General features: G+C 39.4%; 1 protein-coding gene and 1 long non-coding RNA gene across 2 annotated transcripts in view; both read left to right on the top strand.

Annotated features, from left to right (window-relative positions):
• hyd (E3 ubiquitin-protein ligase hyd) overlaps positions 1-20281 on the top strand; it is a 534145-nt gene that overhangs the window by 470057 nt on the left and 43807 nt on the right. The window lies entirely within an intron of this gene.
• On the top strand, positions 14205-19905 carry LOC108364184 (uncharacterized). The gene is made up of 3 exons (XR_001847713.1): positions 14205-14272; positions 16479-16481; positions 19805-19905. It is a non-coding gene; the product is annotated as an uncharacterized LOC108364184 (long non-coding RNA).

The raw sequence follows: 20281 nt of genomic DNA, 5'->3' as shown, positions 1-20281 counted from the left end.
GAATTTACAGGAAAACTTAAAATCGAATTATGAACGTTAATACCGGATTGATTAATGCTAATTCTATCAAGTCTCCTCCAAATTTCTTCAGTTGCTTTTGTAATAAGACCTAAAAAGGAACCTCGATTTTCATTTATAAAAAAGATGCATATGTATTTGTATGTACAGATAAGATTTTCATCACTGACTAATATGTCAAACATATACCAATTCAGACTTTAAATAAGTTTTTCGATTATATTTGTCTGAGAGCCTCTTGGAGGTTAAAAACGAAATTGCCCACATTTACATAAACTCTTTCTTTTTTCATCAGAATCGTTAACGGTTGAGAAAGTATCTTGAAGACTTCTCTAACGACGGTTTCACGCGTGTTTTGGTCAAGACTGGGCCAAAGCCCAATATTTTTCCATCACACGACTGGGCTACAAAGTTACACCAAATTTTATGTTACTAATATGTGTTCTAAAAGTGAAACAAATCTGATTATAGATATGATTTTTTTAGGATAGCTCTCAATCCCTGCGCCAAATATCGGAAGACAAACACACTTATACTTCTAAAAGCTTTTGCACGAAACAACAACGATTCAATGCGATTTTAAAATCAGGGAGAAAATGGTTCCCAGTTGAATGATTCTTGCGATTTTATATGTGTATAAATGTAGTTGTATAAAATTCCAAAACCTTACAATAAGTGGTAGAGATAAGCGATATGAGAATTTCAATTTGTATGGGCGGTGCCACGCCCTCTTTTCCAAAATCTGCCATTATTCGCCGTAAGTACGGTATTGACAACATATGTTGCTGCGTCAAATTTCGGGACGTTAGCATAAGAGGTTCCAGAGATAAGCGATATGAGAATTTCAATTTGTATGGGCGGTGCCACGCCCTCTTTTCCAAAATCTGCCATTATTCGCCGTAAGTACGGTATTGACAACATATGTTGCTGCGTCAAATTTCGGGACGTTAGCATAAGAGGTTCCAGAGATAAGCGATATGAGAATTTCAGTTTGTATGGGAAGTGCCACGCTCACTTTTCCTGTACCTACCATTTTTCGCCGTAAGTAGGGTATTTACAATCTATGCATCTGTGCTAGGTTTCAGTTCCCCAGCGTAATTGGTTTTAGAGATATAGTGGTTTTCACATTTTAGTCTATATGTCAGATGCATCGGGGTTAACATTTATGGATTAGAAGAAGTTATATCCTTTAAATTGGTGTATGTTTCATAGAAACCGAGCAAACGGTGCCTCAAAAAAGGGATTGCAAAATTTTCTTGTGGCGTATTTATATATAGATTATATATGTATTTTTGAACCACTAATAAGAGAGCAGCATGGTGTTTTACATACAACCCTTTAATTTTTTTAAACAGTAGCTTATATGTATCTCAGTAATTTAGATGGATATTCCGGATGCTTGACGAATACTTGATATTTGTCCCAGTTGCTTTAAAGTCGGAATGTAGGGATTCTACATCTTGCTCGCTATAGAATGCTAGACCCTTGCCTACATGCATGCATGGTCTTTTGGTCTTGCAAACATGTTATTGTTTTGTAGACATACTTGATACAAACTATTGCAAGTATAAAGAATACTTATATTCGAAACTTAAACAGAACAAATGTTGTGCGCGCACAATCTTCTCGTTTGAATTGAATTTATCGGCATTTTGTGCATAAAATAAGCTAAGACACTTGAACCATATACTAACTTGATTGTATATAAATCGTACAAGTTACATTACAAAATAAATATAAACTGTAATGTATCAATTTGTCATCTAGAGCGGGTGCGTGAAAATTTTAAAATAAAAGGAATAATTTTATTTATTTATTTATTTAACAATCAGTCTATGAAAGCATAATTTCTTACAGACTATTTAACAATCAAGCTTAAACTAGGGCATCAAATTAAGAATATTGATAAAAATTGACTTAGGTAGAGAAAAATCAAGGTCGATAGAAGTTGAGATCTGGTTAAATTCGCAAATTGCACGGCCAATGGGTGCATTACGGGCATAATTCGTTCTGAAATTTTCAGCATAAAAAGGCAGGGAAGCACGCAGATACCTCCTCGGTACATTAAAATTTATTCTACCCAAAAGCTGCGGACAGTCACAAGATCCTTGGATAATGCAAAAAATGAAAGTTAGAGACAAAGTTGACCTTCTTTTATCTAACGATTTTAGATTGAGCAGCGATAAGCGCGCATTATATGAGGGTATGGGCTCAGAAAAGCGTAGTGATCGCAAGGCAAATTTGAGAAACACTTTCTGAACGCGTTCAATCCTATTGATATGGAACTGGTGGAACGGACGCCAGATTATTGCTGCATACTCCAGGTGAGAACGTACGAAAGAGGTATATGGCAGTTTTAAAGTGTACGGATCGGAAAATTCAGTGCTATTCCGCCGCACAAAGCCAAGCATAGCATATGCTTTCGATATAATAAAATTAATATGGCTGCTAAATGAAAATTTGCTGTCAAAGATAACACCAAGGTCCTTGATTTCGTTAACTGACTGCAGACTACACTCAGATAAACTATACCGAGTTATTAATAAATTTCGCGATCTTGAAAATGATACGTAAAAGCATTTGTTAATATTTAATGAAAGATGAGATCTTAAGCACCACAAATAAAAGTTATCCAACTCGGATTGGAGCTTTTTCATGTCAGAAGAATTCTTAACAATTGAATAAATCTTCAAGTCATCTGCATATAAAAGAAAATTAGCAAAAGAAAAGCAAGAACCGATGTCATTTATAAATAATATAAAAAGCAAGGGACCTAGAACACTACCTTGTGGAACACCGGAAGTAGCGAAAAAAGGTTCTGATTGCGCGTTATCCACAGTTACAACACACCGTCGTCGATACAAGTATGACTTGAGCCATTGCAGAAAGGTTAAGTGGAAGCCAAGGCATGCGAGTTTGTCAATCATCACCATGTGCGAAACTTTGTCAAAGGCTTTCGAAAAGTCGGTGTAGATGCAATCAACTTGACATCCTGAAGAAAATGCTGAGATGCAATATTCGCTAAAGACTGCCAGATTTGTAACTGTGGAACGACCCGTTACAAACCCATGTTGATTTTGGCTAATTAAACTCTTAACTGAGAAATACATTTTATCTTTGACGACAATTTCAAAGAGCTTAGATACATTTGTGAGTTTCGAAATAGGTCTGTAATTGCTAACATCATTCTTGTTGCCATTCTTAAATATAGGGGTTATTGAAGACAGTTTCCAGGCATCAATGAATTTCCCAAAATACAAAGATTTACTGAAGATCATTTTCAACGGAAGTACCAGAGCGGGACAACTTTTTAATAAAAGAGCCGAGAGACCATCAAAGTCCGTTTGCGATGAGTTTTTGAGCTTCGAAATTCCTTTTAATATATCATCAGAAGTAAGTGCAACCGAACCAAAACTGAGTGCGGAATTCAAATTAAATATTTGATTATTGATAGAAAAATCGTCATCTGAAATAAAATTGGATTTAAAAAAATCTGCAAAGAGGTTTGCAGCATCATGTGGAGAACATGCAGATTTTCCGTTTCATTCAAAATGAGTTTTTTCAAAAACGGCTCGATAAGTTATGGGCTATAAAATTTTTACAAGTTATTCATAACATAATTAACCCAAATTAGCAAAAAAATATGATGTGCTATGACCTTCGATTTAAAGTTGGTTCAGGTCCACCGTGGGCCCCTTTGAAAGAACTTTCAAGCAGGTAGATTGGCGATTTTGTGTATGGGACGTCGAATGATTCCTCTTGCAGTACGCATATCAACCACTCGAACGCGCGCATACTTTCCCGCGACAGAGTTGACGATACGACCCATTTGCCACCATTGTGGTGGCACGTTATCCTCATGGATGATGACTAGTGTGTCCTTGCTAATATTTGGACGATCAGAAATCCATTTTTTACGCATCTGAAGCTCGTTTAAGTATTCGTGGGACCAGCGGTTCCAAAACCTTTGTTTTATGGCAGTGATTTGAGCCCATTTTTCAGTGTGGTTGATGTCCGTTGGAATTGTTTGCTCCGGCAGACCCTTTAGAGCACCTCCGATGATAAAATGGCCAGGAGTCAATGCGTCATAGTCATTGGGATCGGATGAAAGAGGTGCGATTTGTCATGAGTTAAGCACGGCTTCAATTTCAACCAAGACTGTCGATAGCTCTTCAAACGTAAGCTTGGCATTCATTACGCTGCGATTCAAGTGTCCCTTTGCCGATTTGACAGCGGCCTGCCAAATACCGCCGAAGTGAGGTGCTCTAGGGGAATAAAATGAAAATTTATAAATTCATTAGTACAATATTTGATTTTTTAAACATGAATGCCTCTAACTCAGTAAGCTTGTTGCAGGCACCAACAAAATTGGTTGCATTGTCGCAAAATATGTCGGTTGAAAGACCCCTTGCCCTATCATCCGCTTGAGCGATGCCAGAAAAGTATCCGTTGTTAGGTCTGAGACGACCTCTATGTGTACCGCCTTAGTCGCTAGGTACACAAAAATAGCAATGTGGGCCTTGTAGGGTGCCCTGCCACGAATACGTAAATATATGTTGACCGGCCCACAGAAGTCGATTCCGCAGCGAGCGAATGGACGCGATGGTGTTAAACGCTCCACTGGTAGGTTTCCCATCATCTGTTGCAGCAGCATAGGTTTGTACTGAACGCAGTGGATGCAGGATCTGACAATAAGCCTCGCTACGTCGCGCGCATTAATAATCCAGAACTGGAGGCGAATCAATGCTACCAGCGCTTTAGGTCCAACGTGGTAGTTTTTTATGTGTAAATGCCGCACGTAACGCTCTACGAAGCTGCATTTGCTGGGAGGCAAAATTGGGTGTTTTCGACATTCTGGTAGGTCTGCCAACTGAGTCGTCCACCAACCTTCAATAATTCGAACCCTTTCGTACAATCCAAGAAAGGGTTAAGACAACGCAGAGTGCCATTTGTCGTTGACCCTCTTTGTATAAAACGAATGTCGTCAGCGAAATATTTTTGCTGCACGCTCGAAACGATGCACAGCAATGAGTGATGCAATTCCTCAGGCGAGAGAGTTTCGGTTCGGGCACCAGCAGTCAAATCTTGTATTTCCGATACTCTGTTTTCTGGGGGGAAGATAGCGAAGGTAGATAGCGTAGCGGAATGCAGCTTGAGCCAGTGAAGTACAATCTGCGAGTCTGTCCAAAGATAAACATCGAAATTATTATTGGAAAAAGGGTGTTTTATTTTTGCAAGGAGTCTAGCAAGTAGAAGCGCGCCGCAGAGTTCAAGCTTTGAAAGTAACTGCTTTTTGATAGGCGCGACTCTCGACTTTGCCGTAAGCAGATGAACAGTAACAATTCCAGAGCTATCTACGGTGCGTGTGTAAATTCCCCAACCATAAGCGCGAATCGAAGAATCGCAGAATCCATGAAGCTGGAAAGATTTAGAATTTTTCGATAGGCAATACCGTGGAAAGCTGACTGATGGGAGTTCCGATAAACTGGCAACGAAGTTTAACCAAGCGCTCTGGACACTCTGGGGAATAGATTCATCCCAGTCGAGATTAAGCAACCACTGTTCCTGCAGAAGAATCTTAGCGGTGATGATGATTGGTGCCAGGAGACCAAGTGTATCGAACAGAGACGACGCAATTGAGAGGATAGATCTTTTCGTTACTCGCCCATTGAGACCTTGCCTAGGTTCGAAAGAGAATAAAAAATAGTCATGAGTTCGATTCCACTTTAAGCCAAGAGTACTCTTAACGGACGTATCGAGTTTTAGGTCCTTTTAGGAACGTTCGCTTCCAAATTGTTTATGGTTGGAATGCCATTTTGCCAGTTCGAATCCGCCTAATTTTAAAAGATCTGTTGCCTCGTTTTTCATACGTGTTACCTCCGTGAGCGTATCAGCGTATCTGACGACTTGTGAACCAACTTCGAACTGGGATGCGTGTTGTTCGGCGAGATACTGCCATTCCATACGTGACCATGTTGAGTTGGAAAGTAAGAATGGATTCGTGTGGTGAGCTTCTCCATAAAATATATTGGAATCTTCGATCTTCTGGACTCACAAGTATCTACCGGTACATCTTAACAACGTCCGCTGTAAGTGCAAACCGATTAAGGTGAAAACGAAGAAGAAGAAGTACGAGTTCGCTTTGCAGTGTAGGTCCCACCATTTGTATTTCGTGGAGCGACTTCTGCGTTGTGGTTCGGCATGATGCGTCGAAAACGACCCTCAATTTCGTCGACGTGCTGCTTGGCTTCAAGACGCAGTGGTGTGGAATATAATAGTGAGGCTCGTTCAAATTTGGATGTTGGACTATGCTCATATGCCCCAGACGTTTATATTCCTCCATAAAAGCGACGTACTGCGACGTATTGAGTCACCTAAACAAACCGGATCACCCTTGAATGGCAGTTTGACGATTACTCTGCCACTAAGATTTCGTGACACTGTGTTAGTGTAAAGGCGTTCGCAGCTCTGTTGTTCAGGAGTCCACGTGTCTGCTGTTGTAGAAACTTCGTCTATAACTACGGTGACCATCCGTTCTGTTTTTTGCAGGACCGTACTGTTATTTAAAGGTCTGTCCTGCGTAGTTTTTCAAAACGGAAAACCCCCATAATGTACTGATTTTTTCCAAGTGTCCTGCCTTTGTCCCGCATTTTCTTCGATATTTTAAAATTAACTTTTCCTAGTCGAAATAAAAGCAGTGTCGATAACTAATTGATAACCACATAAGGGTAGGCTGGTTTTGAAGGTTCAACTAGTCAATGCGTTCTAAATATTGTACGGTTATAGACAATGGATGACGAGAAATTGAAGACTAGCATAAAATATATCGATAACACTGTTCTACAAATAAATAAAAAAAATAAATAAAATATTTTCCAAAAAACGTGTTTTTGGTACATTTCGGACCTATTCGTCAATATCTCATGAAAAAATTATCCAATCAACATAAGCGACCTATAGTCCTCTTACAAAAATATTTTACTTTGCCGATTTCGATGAAAATTATAAGTGTTACAAGCGACCAAAATCGAAAAATTGAAATTTCAATCATTTTCTTTTTACAGTAAATGAAAATCTGATGAGAAATTTAGATGTTACACAATCTGCACAGAAAATATATATTATTGCAAAGAGCCCATCAATACTTTCGAACTGTTGGTCGTTTCATGAGATATTGAGGATTAACTGAAAAAGTACTAAAAATACGTTTTTCGAACAAATCTCGAAAACAGTTCTTTGAAACCATGGGTATTTTTTTCGTGTTCAACGACCCAAAGTTGCGGAACATGCACAGAAAATATATATTATTGCAAAGAGCCCATCAATACCTTTTCGAACTGTTGGTCGTTTCATGAGATATTGAGGATTAACTGAAAAAGTACTAAAAATACGTTTTTCGAACAAATCTCGAAAACACTTCTTTGAAACCATAGGTATTTTTTTCGTGTTCAACGACTCAAAGTTTGCTTAAAAAATTTGCTTTACAGAGGTTCATATTTCGTGTTAAGTAATATGTAATATGCCTTATTATAATTTTGTAAATATTCATTACTAAAAGATTAATACCAATGAAGCAAATGTGATTTATGTTAAAAGTTTAAAATTTGATTAATAATTAAGAAATATACACTCTTCGTTATTTGAATAGCGCATCCTTTTAATACTTAGTAGGTACAGTTTTCCTTTTGTTTGTTTAATATTCATTAACTTTTTATAAAATTAAAGCAGGTTCTACGTCTACATCCCATTTAAATTTTTTTTGAAAATTAAAAAAAAAATAAACATAGGGGCGACAATTTTTTTTGTTGACGGTGCTGCGCATTTACTTCCATATAAAAATTTTGTCAAGCATACTTTGTATGGTAGAAAATCAAAAAAAGGGTGCGCTATTCAAATGACGAGGAATGTATATATGTAGTATATTTTTGTTATTTTTATACTACGCAATTATATGTAGGTAAATTTTTTTTAAATTGTCCTGCATTTTCAAAATATATTTATGGTCACCGTATCTATAACCCATAGCCGTTCTAAATTAGCTTCTATCGACTTATCGCATTCTAAGAGACATACAGTGGTGGAGAACTTCGTAGCCTTCGTACGATAGCGACCTGAAACCACCCAGCCTAACAACGTTTTCTGCAAGAGTGGCAAATTATGTCCAAGTTTGATTTGACCGACCGCAAGCAGACTGAAAAAACTCTCTGTACCTAAAAGCAAATCAATTTTTTTTGATTTGTGAAATGTGTTATCTGCCAATACGATATTTGGTGGGATGTTCCAAGAAGAGATGTCTATATCTGGATCCGGCTGGTGTGCGATATGCGACGTTATGCGAAATTGCAGCGGAAGCTCAAACTCAGTTACTTGTGATTTTATGTTAGTATTAGTCATAAATTTAACATTTGTTGCTGACTTACCAATACCTTGGATTTGAAGGTTGTGCTTGCTTCGTGGTAACAACAATTTTTGTGAGAACTCATCCGTCATGAGATTAACCTGTGAGCACGAGTCCAACAATGCTCTTCCCATCCGGTATCCTCCAAATGCATCCCGAACCAAAACCATAGCAGTAGCTAGAATAACTTGATCTAACGACGAGTTGTTTATGTGGGTGTGTACAGCAGCTTCCCTCGAGGTTGACGGTAGTATTGAGGTCGACGAGTCTGGCGCAGATCCACGGTGAAGGAGGCTGTGATGTTGCCGAGANAAGAACTCATCCGTCACGAGATTAACCTGTGAGCACGAGTCCAACAATGCTCTTCCCAGCCGGTATCCTCCAGATGCTTCCCGAACCAAAACCATAGCAGTAGCCAGAATAACTTGATCTTACGACGAGTTGTTTATGTGGGTGTGTACAGCAGCTTCCCTTGAGGCTGACGGTAGTATTGAGGTCGACGAGTCTGGCGCAGATCCACGGTGAAGGAGGCTGTGATGTTGCCGAGAACAAACCCTGCACTTATGCGACGATAAGCAGTTGATGCACAGGCCTTGTTCTTTCGCATGATCGAAACATTGAGCCACAGTAAAGGCTTTGATGCGATCGCAGCTCTGAATCTTGTGGTTGCTACTCGAACACATCAAACAAGTGGAATTGGCACAAGTGAACGAATACCCCTTAGGTTGTTTTTTTGATTTTGGAGCCTCGCTGCCACCTTGTTGTGTAGCTGGCTGTTCGGGCAGAGGTAAGTGGCAGGTTGGCATGCTTGTTGGCCCAAGCTAGCTCGACGGCCAAATGGGGGGGTTGTTTGCCACTTCTCTACCTTCAGCTACAACAAACAAAAATTTTCTGTCATGCCAATGTAAAACGAAAGAGAAAAAGAAAGAAATGGAAGCCTGTCCGGGTCAGTTGGAACCATCCCACCCCTTCTAAGTGCCGACGGCATTTAGCCTTGAGTTCCGCCGGGGCTCCTAGTTCATCATGCGAAACTCCCTTTACCTGACCTAGTCCGTCAGTCAAACGTTTGTCACCTGTTAAATCGTCATGTCACCTGTAATATACCCACGTCCCCTCCGTGTTGCGCCTAAGCAGCACCCACACCAACCTAATAATTCCTAGCATTCCATCTTAAATAATAATGCTATGTTCAACTGAATTTCATTGTAATACAAATTCATTTATTAAATTAAATCAAAACAAAACCGAACACATACAATTCCTCTTATACTATTTCTTTACTTCTACTACTAACTGAATCTAAATTTTATGATTATTATTATTATAGGTATATATATATATATATTTTTTTCCTTTTTTTTCTTTGCCTAATTATCTACTTCTATTAACAATATCTTAATTATTCCCTTACTCACAAATATCTATCTTTCTTTTGTATGTCTTGTATTTTTTTCCGCGCTTTCCACTGTAATTCTTAAAGTTTTTATTTTGTAATAGTTTTTTTTTGTATCTAACTATTAAAATCTCAAAAATATGCGTATACATATGCACATATATGCTTAACAAGCGCAAACATGTATTCATGTGCCTTTGTTACCTCACATAAATATATGTATGTATATATATATGTATATGCACGTTTTATATTACTTTTTTTCTACCGTCGGTGACCCTTCCTAATGCTACTGAGTATGTATGTACATATATATGCAAATGTTAAAAACAATAGTGACTTCTCACTTACCAATTAAAATTGAATTACGATTAGTGGGTACGTATGCCACCTGTTTTGCTCTCCTTTTCAGTTCGGCCCTTTAATCCGTCGCGAAAACAAACTAAGTGTCGTTTGAACGTATGTATGTATGTATACCGGCGCGTGTGACAAAAAAATAAAAACAAAATACAATTCTATCAATTAATAAACTAAAATAAACCAGGTGTGCTGCTGGAACGCTGTTTATTAGTGATGCTGGCGTTTTTAGTGCGACGTCGATATTACTGCTGTAGCGTATGAGCGGGTGAGGTTGATTTATCCTCCGTGATGTGGTGTTGTTGTGTGATCTGCGACTTTGCTTAGGCCGGTACTGTGTGTATGCAGCAGTCTATATGCATGTGATACTGGAACGGCGATGAGTTTGGCCCTTATGCTATGGTTTTGCCTGATGTTGCTGAGTCGGTGGTGCTTGTTAGCCGGGTGGCTGTTACAAGCTTGGATTACGCCGGTGAAGCACTTAGTGTTGCCGAGAATTTTCTTATAATTTTTGTTAGCGCGGCCCGGATATACATTTAACCACTGTATCACTGTATTCGGTAAATTTCTCTTAAGGTTTTGGTTTTACCTTTCTTTTTGCACCAAATAACTTTAAATTTTACTTAAAACTTTTTGTGATGTAACGACGGGTGAAAATAGTTCGCGCTCGGGAAATTCTGACTTTCAGCACTGACTTTCTCCAAAAGAATCTCGATTAAGGCTTCAGCTCGCTATTTAAGCATTTTCGACCTCTGTTTTGGTTACGGTGATTCTGCGGTTATCCTTTTGTTTACAAGCAGACACATATACACAAGCTCAGGTCATCCAATAGCAAGATCGCAGATCACGACATCGAACAAGTTGTATCGCACCCGCTATTTTGACTTTGGACTTTACGTCTTCATGGTAGCCAGTGGAAAGTTTTTATTTTGTTTACTTATACTGCTTCTACTGTTATCACCAGGGCGAATTTAACCGTATGAGGTGGTTCGAAAAGGGTTGCTTCTTTGATTTAGAATATGCATGCATAGATATACACATGTTCATGCATATATCCACATATATGTATGTATATATATATATATATGCATATATATTCATATTAAATCGGCTGTCGTTACAGGCTCGCAACCGTCGATGTTGCTCGCAATATGGAGCGTGTGCGTAAAAAGATTCATAACGCAGCCGTGTGCACCCCATGTTAAACGATGGCCCAATGTGTGGCCTCGACCCACGCTTATATGCCGGGCTTGGTTGTCTAACGAGTCACTACCTATATCTCCTTATGCTGATCCTGCCCTAATACCCTACAATAGCCTAGCACTGGGTTCACTACCTAACAATTTTCAAGTAACTTGCTGTACTTGCTAATACCATACACCAAATCCCAACAGCCCCAACAATATTTATTGGTCTTCAGCAAGAGCTAGGTAAGTATATACCTATTTACAAAAAAAAGCTCCATGCAGACACTGGACTCCACTACATTTTGGTACTTTCACAAACAAACAAACACCAACAAAACAAAATAGAACGGAACACACTTATGCAACAAATAGGTCTTTAGCGTGGTATACGCCGATCTTTCTCCCAGTAGTGTCACCTATTTCATACATTGAGTTGCCGATAACTCCCAAAACTACGCATTTAACTTGTTTCGGCGCGAGTTTGGCNATTTCGTACATTGAGTTGCCGATAACTCCCAAAACTACGCATTTAACTTGTTTGTGAACTATTTGTGAACTCTGTTTGAAATTCCGGCGATACCCCACTTGTCCAATTTGGAACCTCACTTCTCTGCTCCTCGTGTTGTAAACTTTTGAGCTCCTGTCATGCGCAATCTTCAATTCCTTGAGGATTTTTTCTCTGATTAGCTGCATTTTGTCGGAACCAGTAAGTACTTCACACTCAGTGTTTTTTATTGATTCTAGTTTGCGGAGTATGGCGTATGATGCGCCATGTTGCACCATCGGCAGCCCGAATATGGCATAGTAGGGCGATTGTCCAATCGCGGTACTACACGGTGTGGACTGAGCGAACGCGGCATCACTCACGTACCTGTCCCAGTTTTTCTAGTTGCCTTGGATATACGAACGCACTATCTGGAGTACTGAACGGTTAACCCGTTCGGCTGCATTGCCTTGTGGCGAGTAGAACGCACTCTTTACATGTTTAACTCCGTATTTATCTAAAAACGAGGTGAATAACTCGGAAACAAATGTCTGTCATTGTCAGAGTGTACGACCTCTGGTATGGCGAAAACATGGAAAACGTCCTTTTCTAGATATTTTACAACTTCTGCTGCTGTCGCTTTACGCATTGGTTCAAGGAACACAAATTTAGAGAAATGATCGAGACAGACGAACACATAAGAATTACCATCACTAGAACGCGGGTAAGGCCCCATAAAATCTATCTGCAACGACAGCCGATTTAATATGAATATATATGCATATATATATATATACATACATATATGTGGATATATGCAGGAACATGTGTACATCTATGCATGCATATTCTAAATCAAAGAAGCAACCCTTTTCGAACCACCTCATACGGTTAATTTCGCAGTGGTGATAACAGTAGAAGCAGTATAAGTAAACAAAATAAAAACTTTCCACTGGCTACCATGAAGACGTGAAGTCCAAAGTCAAAATAGCGGGTGCGATACAACTTGTTCGATGTCGTGATCTGAGATCTTGCTATTGGCTGGCCTGATATGTATATGTGTCTGCTTGTAAACAAAAGGATAACCGCAGAATCACCGTAACCAAAACAAAGGTCGAAAATGCTTAAATAGCGGGCTGAAGCCTTAATCGAGATTCTTTTGGAGAAAGTCAGTGCTGAAAGTCAGAATTGCCCGAGCGCGAATTATTTTCACCCGTCGTTACATCACAAAAAGTTTTAAGTAAAATTTAAAGTTATTTGGTGCAAAAAGAAAGGTAAAACCAAAACCTTAAGAGAAATTTACCGAATACAGTGATACAGTGGTTAAATGTATATCCGGGCCGCGCTAACAAAAATTATAAGAAAATTCTCGGCAACACTAAGTGCCCCACCGGCGTAATCCACGCTTGTAACAGCCACCCGGCTAACAAGCACAACCGACTCAGCAACATCAGGCAAAACCATAGCATAAAGGCCAAACTCATCGCCGTTCCAGTATCACATGCATATAGACGGCTGCATATACACAGTACCGGCCTAAGCAAAGTCGCAGATCACACAACAACACCACATCACGGAGGATAAATCAACCTCACCCGCTCATACGCTACAGCTACGCTACTAAAAAACGCCAGCATCACTAATAAACAGCGTTCCAGCAGCACACCTGGTTTATTTTAGTTTATTAATTGATAGAATTATTATTTGCACGTCTTTGGTTATTTGCGTATCGCATTTTGCCAATTACCATTTTTTTTTAATTATGTTAGTTTGCTATTTCATCACCTTTTTTTCGAGTTTAGTTGTTCTAAGCTTAGTTTTATTTTCACCATATCATTTACATTGCGTTTATTTTTGATTTTTGACATTCAGCCTAAATTCATCACGCTCTTTTTTTTATTCTGTACTCGCGTTACACCTTAGTTCTTATTTGCCAAATAATTGCAGTTTCCTATTATTACTAATAATAATTTATTAGTAACATTAATCCGATCGCTTATTTTGCCTTTCACGCTCATTTCTTGTTATTAATAACGATAAGTTATAGGTATAATTTTTTTTTGGTTTATTAATTTCTTTTGTATTTTATTTTTACTTTTTTGTCACACGCGCCGGTATACATACATACATACGTTCAAACGACACTTAGTTTGTTTTCGCGATGGATTAAAGGGCCGAACTAATCGTGATCCACTATACCACCTGTTTCTGTTTGTTTGGTTACTCTCCTTTCCAGTAGTTATATGTACATATGAATGCTTTGTTTTTCTCCCCCAACACTTCCCAGGTAGTCAGCATGCTGGCGCTAGCATCGGTGGACATACAACATACACACATACTGGTAAGTGAGAAGTCACTATTGTTTTTAACATTTGCATATATATGTACATACATACTCAGTAGCATTAGGAAGGGTCACCGAAGGTAGAAAAAAAGTAACATAAAACGTGCATATACATATATACATACATACATATATTTATGTGAGGTAACAAAGGCACATGAATACATGTTTGCGCTTGTTAAGCATATATGTGCATATGTATATGCATATTTTTGAGATTTTAATAGTTAGATACAAAAAAAACTATTGCAAAATAAAAACTTTAAGAATTACAGTGGAAAGCGCGGAAAAAATACAAGAAATACAAAAGAAAGATAGATATTTGTGAGTAAGGGAATAATTAAGATATTGTTAATAGAAGTAGATAATTAGGCAAAGAAAAAAAAAATATATATATATACCTATAATAATAATAATCATAAAATTTGGATTCAGTTAGTAGTAGAAGTAAAGAAATAGTATAAGAGGAATTTTATGTGTTAGGTTTTGTTTTGATTTAATTTAATAAATGAATTTGTATTACAATGAAATTCAGTTGAACATAGCATTATTATTTAAGATGGAATGCTAGGAATTTTTAGGTTGGTGTGGGTGCTGCTTAGGCGCAACACGGAGGGGACGTGGGTATATTACAGGTGACATGACGATTTAACAGGTGACAAACGTTTGACTAACGGACTAGGTCAGGTAAAGGGAGTTTCGCATGATGAACCAGGAGCCCCGGCGGAACTCAAGGCTAAATGCCGTCGGCACTTAGAAGGGGTGGGATGGCTCCAACTGACCCGGACAGGCTTCCGTTTCTTTCTTTATCTCCTTCGTTTTAGATTGGCATGACAGAAAATTTTTGTTTGTTGTAGCTGAAGGTAGAGAAGTGGCAAACAACCCCCCCCCCAACCCATTTGGCCGTCGAGCTAGCCTGGGCCAACAAGGATGCCAACCTGCCACTTACCTCTGCCCGAACAGCCAGCTAGACAACAATGGCGCCCAACGACATAGACCAGCCTTTTGTTTGTTTTACGTAATTTTTCTATTTTTGTTATTTCTCTGATTTTATTATATCTTTTCTTTTCGGACAGTTCAGGTTTTCTCTCGGCATCTCAGCTAAAGTTTTTTTTGCTTGGTTGACTGTGCTAGGCGAAAGATGTAAAGGGGGGAACACAAGTCTTTCTATTGGAGTACCTGTGATGGATTTTAAATCTGAGCAGTGACATTCAAAAGTAAGAACTGTGTAGTCTTCGTATTGAATAGGTTCAAGCTACCGAGCATATGGTTCGAAATCGTAAGTTCGTGAGGCTTATCGAAAACTTTCAGGGGAGATCTATCACATCAGATGAGTAGCAGCCAGACTTTAGGTGAGTGCCTGCAGTTTGCAAGTGCTACACCATTTGATGTGATCCTAGTTGACATTGACAAGGGACAGTATACGTACGTACGAGAAATACCCACTACGACCTCTGCCTACGGCAGCACCACTCACACACCAACTTATGTCCATACATTTTCTAAAAAGTAAATACGCGTTTTTTTTTGCTTTGATAACAAATAAAAAAAAATATATCAAAAAAAATAAAAATAAAAAATAAATAAATTATTTTATTACTTTTATAATACAACTATTTTTGCGTTCTAGTTTTTTTTTGAGATTTTTGCTCTGAACAAGCTATTTACATTTTCTTTGAATTTTTACATTGCCATTATTTTTATTATTATTCATATTTTTATTTAATTTTTTTATTGTAGTTTATTTTATTATTTTTTTTAATTATTATTTTTTTTTCTCATTTATATTTTTATTTTTTTTTTATAATTTGCGAAAAAGGGGGAAAATGCCCACATTTTATTTTTAAATCCCAATAGAGGCAGTTTTCGTTTTGAATTCAGATATTTCCTTATTTTGATATTTTGAGTTTTACGGTTCACAGTTTGTTTTCTTTGGTTCCCACGAGTTTTTTTTACACTACACGCGGGATTTATTGATTGGCTCAGGCCAGGTGAATGGGGGAAGAAGAGCGTGAGGAAAAACAGTGTCCAGGGTTAGACATTTTCAGTAACAGAAGGGTGACAAGGAGTGTAGCCAGGGCGTTGGAGAACGAGGGTGTTGGGTCGATTTTTACACAGATTGACACAGGCATTCCATATCCGGTTGACTTTGTTCCCACCGACTTTTTGAACAGGTGCACCGCGCGCCTCTTTAGCTCGACCGATAACGCACCCCACTCAAGTGTAACCGTCACCAATGATATCCACATAAGTACAAGAGACCGGAGTTTGACTTTCGCGGAGAAACTCGACAGGAGATAGTCAGCATTTAAGGCAGAGCTGAATTATGGAGCAAGACAATCTGCAACTGCCCCAGGGTGCTGCATCTTCGAAGGCGAATGGTGGTGGGTCAAGCTCTGCATTGAATAACATGGAGCAAATGATGGCGCTGATGGCCCAACTAAATAGTATGATGGCTCAATGCATGAGCGAGGTCCGCAACATGTGCAATGCTGTCTCGCAGCTCAGCAACCGTGTGGCAGATGTGGAGTCATCTGCGCAGGCAGCCATTAACCCACCCGCTATGGCATCAACTCCTGAGGCAGGAGCTCAGCGAGGGGATGGTGGATACCAGCGCAGAGAGGCGGAACCTCGTGAGGAGCAGGGGTAGGGCAGAAGAAGCCACCAGGTGGAAGAAGGTTGACCTGGACAAGTGGCACGTCAAGTTTGATGGTACCGGGAAGAACATCACTGTAGAAAGTTTTATTTTCAGAGTTGAAAGGATGCGAGCGCAACATGATGTCCCGTATGAACAGCTGTTTTCTTACTTCCATTGCTTGGTCACGGGCAATGCACTTAAATGGTATTGGCAAATTGTCGAAGTCCGCGCTGAGGACCAGAACTTTGGCTACTTCGAGCTGAAAGCCGAACTATTGAGCCATTATAAAACTGCAGAGTCGGACTACGAAATAATACGGGAGATCATGGAGCGCAAGCAAATGCCACATGAGACATTCGACGACTTCTACAGTGATGTCCACAACTTGAAGTTCCGCTTGCGCCAGAAAATACCTGAAAGGGAACTAGTGGGCATCCTCAAGGCCAACTTAAAGCCATACCTGGCAAGCCTGACTTTCTCCTCGAAAATGGACACCTTGGCGGATCTGAAATCCGTGTGCAAGTGAGCTGAGAGAATGTTCCGCGAAAGTCGAACAAGGTCCGGAGGCGTTAGCGAGTTACAGCATGTGTGTGATGACGAGCGAGTGGAGGTAGAAGCAATCAACGCAAATAGCTTCGAGCGCAGTAAGACGGGTGTACAAGGCGGTCAGGGAATTTCGAAAGTCAATCGGATGCAACCAAGTCGACCTCAGCCGGTCCCCAGCAGCAGTTCTTCCGGTGTGCAGGCAGCTCCAGGTCACAGCTTCTGTTCGTCGCCTTTCCACCTGATGATTTGTTTTAAGTGTGGCATGCCGTTCGACTACTACACGAAGAATCCTGGCGTGACTAACAACTGCAACTCTACGTTTCACAGCATGGTTTGTTTCGCGTGCGGGGGCGACATGTCATTCTGTGTCTACAAGCCGAACCAGGGAAACTGGCGGAAATTTCCGGGAATTCTGCCCAGGAAGCGAATCGCCCGGAAAAATAAAATCAGCCGTCAATATATTAAGTAGGGATAGTAGTATTAGCAGTGGTGTTGGTAATATTAGAAGTAAGTTAGAGGATAGAGAAGTAGTTATAGGAAAGAGTTTACATCAAAGGAAATTAGAATATGAAGAAGCAAGAAGAAGGATTTTTTCAGAAGAAATAGTTAAGAATAAGAAAAGTAGGAATTTTAAGAAAATTTAAAAAATGAGGGAAAGCGGAAAAATTATAAAAGGATTAGAAATAAGATTATAGCAACAATAGTCACTGTGAAGGGTGACAATCGTTTTTTTGCACAAACCAATATAGGTGGCAAGGAGATGTTAGCTCTGTTGGATTCTGGTGCTGGCGCGAGTTGTCTAGGTAAAAACTCCCTAAAATATTCGAACCGCCAAAGGTGGCGAAACGCCAGTACTAGGTGGGATTGTTTTGCCGGTGTTATGGGATGGGGTCTCGAGAGATCTCGAGTTTTTGATCATGCCCGATTTGCAGCAGGAGGTTTACCTAGGAATCGACTTTTGGAGAGCTTTCGATTTGGATGTTGTCAGTAGGGGTGTTAAAGCAAAGAGCGCGGTGGTTGCAGAGCTCGCACCCGCCGAGGGTGACTTGTCATTTGACGCGGTGCAGCATGATTTAACGCATGAGGAGAGCGTAGCATTGGAAAAGATAAAAGCGCAGTTCCCATCGTTCGCCGTACTAGGGCTTGGAAAAACAGACCAAGAAGAGCACGTCATTGAAGTGACGAATGAAAATCTTCCGGTCAAACAGCGGCACTACCCTATATCACCACCAATCCAAAAGCTAGTGTATCAGGAGCTAGATAGAATATTGAGTATGGGGGTCATAGAAGAAAGCAACAGTAGTTGGAGTTCCCCCGTCTCTCTGGTAATAAAAGGCACTAAGAATAGATTATGTTTAGATGCTAGGAAAGTAAACGAAAGGACAATTAAGGACGCATATCCACTACCGCACGTGGAAGGAATCCTCAGCCGACTACAGAACACACGCTTTATATCGGCTATAGATTTAAAAGATGCGTTTTGGCAGATTCCATTAGAGAAGAAGTCTAGGGAAAAGACAGCCTTCACAGTTCCTGGTAGGCCCCTGTATCATTTCACGGTTATGCCTTTTGGTTTGTGTAACGCGGCTCAGCGTATGTGTAGATTAATGGACAAAGTCATACCGGCTGCTTTACGTGAGAGTGTTTTTGTGTATTTAGACGATTTGTTAGTTTGTTCCGAAAGTTTTTCGTCTCATTTAGTTTTGTTGGAAATGTCGCTAGGTGTTTACGTGAAGCCAAGCTCACAATCAATGTTGAGAAAAGNAGTGTTTTTGTGTATTTAGACGATTTGTTAGTTTGTTCCGAAAGTTTTTCGTCTCATTTGTGTTTGTTGGAAAAGGTCGCTAGGTGTTTACGTGAAGCCAAGCTCACAATCAATGTTGAGAAAAGTAAGTTTTGTTATCGGGAAGTAAGGTATCTCGGGTACGTGGTAGGCGATGGTTGCATACGAACTGATGCAAACAAAGTAGCAGCAGTAAGAGACTTCCCTGAGCCTCGAAGTCCGAAACAGCTTCGGCGGTTCCTAGGGATGACAGGGTGGTACCGACGTTTCATTCACGAATACGCAACTATAGCCGCACCATTACACGACTGTCTTACCAAGGACCGGATAAAAAAATTCACTATGACTGACGAAGCCAAGGTAGCGTTTCAGCGGTTGAAGCAAAGCTTGATCACTGCACCAGTACTGACTCACCCGGACTTTAACCGACGATTTTTCATTCAGTGCGACGCATCAACAGACGGTGTAGGTGGAGTTTTGTTCCAATTAGACGATGACAAGAACGAAAGACCGATTGCATTCATGTCGGCGAAGTTGAACAAAGCGCAGAAAAACTACAGTATAACGGAGTTGGAATTCTATGCCGCAGTCTTAAGTGTTGAGCGATTTAGATCGTACATCGAAGGACTGCCGTTCACTATAATCACCGACGGTAGAAAAAAAAAGTAATATAAAACGTGCATATACATATATACATACATACATATATTTATGTGAGGTAACAAAGGCACATGAATACATGTTTGCGCTTGTTAAGCATATATGTGCATATGTATACGCATATTTTTGAGATTTGAATAGTTAAATACAACAAAAAAACGATTAAAAAATAAAAACTTTAAGAATTGCAGTGGAAAGCGCGAAAAAAATACAAGAAATACAAAAGAAAGACAGATATTTGTGAGTAAGGGAATAATTAAGGTATTGTTAATAGAAGTAGATAATTAGGCAAAGAAAAAAAAGGAAGAAAAAAAATATATATATATACCTATAATAATAATAATCATAAAATTTGGATTCAGTTAGTAGTAGAAGTAAAGAAATAGTATAAGAGGAATTTTATGTGTTAGGTTTTGTTTTGATGTAATTTAATAAATGAAGTTGTATTACAATGAAATTCAGTTGAACATAGC

The sequence above is a fragment of the Rhagoletis zephyria genome, unplaced genomic scaffold, assembly GCF_001687245.7.
Source record: "Rhagoletis zephyria isolate East Lansing unplaced genomic scaffold, Rhagoletis_zephyria_1.1 Rzeph_scaffold_00030, whole genome shotgun sequence".
Lineage (NCBI taxonomy): Eukaryota > Metazoa > Arthropoda > Insecta > Diptera > Tephritidae > Rhagoletis > Rhagoletis zephyria.
The sequence above is the reverse complement of the archived record's forward strand: the minus strand, read 5'-3'. Positions and strand labels throughout refer to the sequence as shown.